This window comes from Cupressus sempervirens, chromosome 1 (genome assembly GCF_028749045.1).
Source record: "Cupressus sempervirens isolate cs-2001-9-10 chromosome 1, ASM2874904v1, whole genome shotgun sequence".
Taxonomy (NCBI): Eukaryota; Viridiplantae; Streptophyta; class Pinopsida; order Cupressales; family Cupressaceae; genus Cupressus; species Cupressus sempervirens.
Genome location: NC_143118.1, coordinates 48493366 through 48497752, shown reverse-complemented (window position 1 = coordinate 48497752; position 4387 = coordinate 48493366).

The window sequence follows — 4387 nt, the reverse complement described above, 5'->3', positions numbered from 1 at the left end:
ACTCATAAAACCATTATTTTTTAACTAGGGAAACCCTGGCCAAGGGAAAACCCCGATGGGGATGATACCCACAAGATGATTAACTAAACAAAAGGATCATGTTAAGGATATTGTTATCTTTTGTCACCCGCCAAAGATTCAAATTTCAAATGTTCGACTCATTCAATGGCTAATTCCCAAAGTTAGTATTATTTTAATGCCAAGCCTTATGTTATATTTTGCAGCGCGCAAGTTCTCTGCCGTCAGATTTGAGGAAGATCTACGGAGGGTGCCATCTCGCTATGGCGAAGTTGTGCGAGATTTATGTTCGTGACATGGTACCCTTTTGCCACGTGTCTGGTGTGTCCAATGGGTCGGGCAACATGTTTCGGCGGGTCAAAAAGGTTCCACGGCACCATGGGCGCTATGTCACTATCATGTGTTTGCCAAAAAATCTGCATAGTGACATAGTGCCTAACGAAAAGGTCTAGTGGTGGGCAGGTTGCATCACCAGAAATTTAGTGGTGGGCAGTCAGTTTCACGGGCTGGAAAGTTCCAAAAAGCGGCAGGGTGCCATGGCGCCAACGAAAAACTCACGAGTTTTTTGTTAGCGACATAGCGCCTAGTCAACACATGGCATGGCAGGATTAAACAATACCAATTTCTGCCAAGTTGGTGCTTCGAAGCCAATCAGGAGGTGCCAAGTGTATGAGTCAGAGCATATGTGGTTCATGGGCCCAGCGATTTTTAGAGGGAAGGATGTGCAGAGTGTGAGGTGGTTCTAATCATCAGATTGAAATTAATCTACAATGGGCGCCATCGCGCTATGGAAAAGCTGCATGAGATTTACAACAGTGACATAGCGCCTGGGTGCCACATGTCCCTCAGTAGGGTCAAGTGGTACGAACCCTCCAGGTTGGTGCCTTGTCAGACCAAGGTGGTGCTTCGTTAGGCCAATGGGGAACAACCACATATGCCAGGTCAAAATACAATCAGCGCAGCCAGTGCAGTCAAAGGTTAAGATCTCCACTGTCGGATCTACAGAGATCAACGGCAGGCACCATTGCGCTATGAATAAGCCGCACGAGATTTATGTTAGCGAGATGGCACCCTGATGACACGTGTCCAGTGGGTCCAAGTTTGGAGGCGCAGGAAATACAGATGGTTGGCACGTGGCCGGTTCCCATTGATTGATACGCTGAGGGGCAGGGGGCAGTATCTATCTTGCTTGTCGTCGAATCAAGGAAAATCGACAAAAAGTGCCATGTCGCCATGGTGAAGTTGCGTGATCTTTACCATAGCAACATGGCACCCTTTTGCCATGTGTCAGCAGGGCCAGGTTGCAACAGGGCATGTTGGTCAGATATTGCCAGGTGTCATTTGGGTGTAGTGCAGTCGCTGAGGTGGTGCCAGATATGATGGGCCCGAGGTAAGAATAGTATAGTGGTACGAAGAATCTCCACAATCGTCAGATTTAAGGAAGATCGACGATCGACGCTATCTCGCCTTTCGAAGTTGCACGGTGGATACCATGGCAACACAGCGCCTTATTGACATGTGTCTCGCTGGCTCGGCTAAGGTTGGCAGTTAACGGCTGACGATTAGTGTGATCGTTACGGTTAAGGATAATAGTTTGGAGGGTGGCACGGTTAGTTCAATAAAAGGGTGGTCAATACAGAAAGACTTAGCAGGGTGGCAAAAGGGTAAAAAGCTATTGGTCCACACGGCTCATTCTGATGCCAAGGATACGTTGACTTGCCAGCTCTGCTGATGCATGCACCAAAAAGGGAAAATCAAGGGTTATCTTGCCGATCTGATCTTCATGATCAATCCTGACCACCAAAAATGAATGCGAAACATAGAAAAACACTCCACTGTCTCAGTCGATCCATCTACCTAGTCAGAGTGTAGTTATGGCATCATTCTGTCTTCTCTAGGCTCTTTCTCAGAGGAATATCAGATTTTGGTACTCAAGGCCACCGGATCTTTGATTGGATTTTCAGGGTGAGAAGTTATTGCTAGTAGTTGAGAAGTAAATGTAATGCAAAAGATCTCAGTTATGCCTGAACTATAAAGGCAGATTTTGTAGTTTTTGTAAGCAGGACCTTCTCTCTGATTTTCCTCTGCTTTTGCTCTGCAATTCTAGTGTGAACTCCCTTGTGCCTCTGAACCGTCTGATTCTCTATTTATCTCCTTCAGCCATTGGTATTAAGTGCAAGAATTCTTTGCCTATGCCATTGTTTTGTGGAAATCTATAATTCGCATGACTATATCTCTGCTGGCCTATGAATGGTATATAAGTGAATTTCTTCCTTGTGTCATTCATCTTGGTTTTCTGATCTATGTGTGGTTATTTGATTAAAGAAAGTCTGGATGTGTATATCCTTAGTTTCATTATGGTTCAGTAGCACATTTATGGGCAGAGAATTGGTCCAAACACTCTATTTTGGTGCATCACCTCCTTAGATTAGACTAGGTAGATTTTCTTTCGTGCTCTCCTTCTCCCTTTTCCTCTTCAAGATTAGATAGGTGCACCCTGATAGTAAGAGGAAGCTGGCCTTCTCCGGAGACTCAACCTTGCAGTTCAAGTCCCACAACTTGGAGGTTGTTTCCATGTTTCACTAGGTTGTCCTCGCGCATAGGCCTTGGACAAGGGTGCAAACCTAAGTGACAACAATTTTTGGCATGCCTAGTGGGACTGCATATAAAAAATTTAAAGTCTACTGGTGTCAAGAAGAAAGAGTTTCAAAGATTAATACTGAAGAGGTAGTGTTGGCTTCAGTATTCGAGCCTTCAAGAGGCTGATTCTTTAAAGTACTTGGCGACTCTGAGCTTCAAATACATATCTGGTTCCAGGCCAAAGTTGTAGTAATTCATGCCCAGAGTTGAAACAAGGGCATCTTCTAGAGGTAAATTTCAATATCAAGAGCTTTCTCTTTCAAATCCTAGAAGAAGGAGGACTAGAACTTCATTATCACCGGTTAGGGGTGCAATAACAGTTAATATACCTGTAAGGTTTGTCTCTACTCCTCCTACTGCTCGAACTTAGCCTAGATTGCCATCAACACTCATCAATAGAACACTTGTTTACATGGCACAGCCAAGAGTCCATGCTTTTGCCACCTTTAATGGTAGAAGTCCTCTATTGTTAGCCCAAAGACATGATATACCAGTATCTGCACTAAAAAGTATACCTGATTTTACTGGTGAAACTTCCATCTCCCCCCTTTAGATCATATCCAAGAAGTAGCAAATGTCTGTAATATTCATGGTATCACAGAAGATGATGTTGTTGTCAGACTTCTAGCCTCATCTTTAAAGGAAAAGCATTACAGTGGTACTGAGGCTTAGCTCATGGTTCTATAACTGATTGGGATGGACTAGGAGCAGGATTGTGCAAACATTTTGAGGATAGAAGTGACTATCTATCACTTTTAGAGCAGCTGACTACTATAAAAAGAGCCCCCCATGAATGTAAGATTGATTTTAACTATAGATTTCAAAAGACATGGGATAGAATACCTACTACAGTGAAACCTACTCCCGGTAATGCCTTCTTGCTTTACCTTAGAGCTTTTAACAGTGATATTGCCACTACAATCCAAACTATGGGAGGAGATACCTTGCCTAATGCTTATGAGATAGCCATAAAAGCTGAAAACATCCTGATACAAGGAGGCAAACTAGCTCCAAGGCCCCCTATGCCTTTCTTTCCTAATGTTCCCAACCACCAACCAGCAATGGCCCCTCTTCCTACAACTTCTACATCACAAGCCCTTACTCCAGTTCCCCAAGCTTCCACATCCTCAAATGGGATAGATGAACTCAAAGAGATGCTCCAAGGTCTAGTGCTAAATACAGATAAAAGAGAGAAGACCCTAGATAAAAAATTGCAAGAATAGGGGAGGGAGTTGAAGGACCAGGGGAAGAGATTAGAGGATAGTTTTTCTATGATACAAAAAATGAGTAACAAGGTGGTGGCCTTAGAAAGGCGGCAGGCTCAAGGTGGCAAGCCTCCCCAATTGCAATATCAAGCTCCAAATGGTGGTAGGCCTCCTAATCAGTGGAATAGCTCTTTTGATCAAGATAGGAAAAATATGCATGCTTCTGCTTCAAGCTCAAACCAGAATAGAGCTATAGTCCCTCAACATAACTTGGCCCAAGATCAAGATTTTTGTCCTTCTTGCAACTATTCTTATGCCTATTGCATGTGCCAGAAGGCAGAATCTTATTTGGCCCTAACTGACCAAGAACCTACAGCAAAGCAATCATACAAGGAGGATCATCCCAAGGAGGCCTCATATATTCAAGGACGTGATGGTTGCTCTTTCATGAATCATCAGATTGGGGAGCATTGTAATGTAAACCAGGATTCCATTGCTCATAACACAAGAAGTAAGAAGAGAGC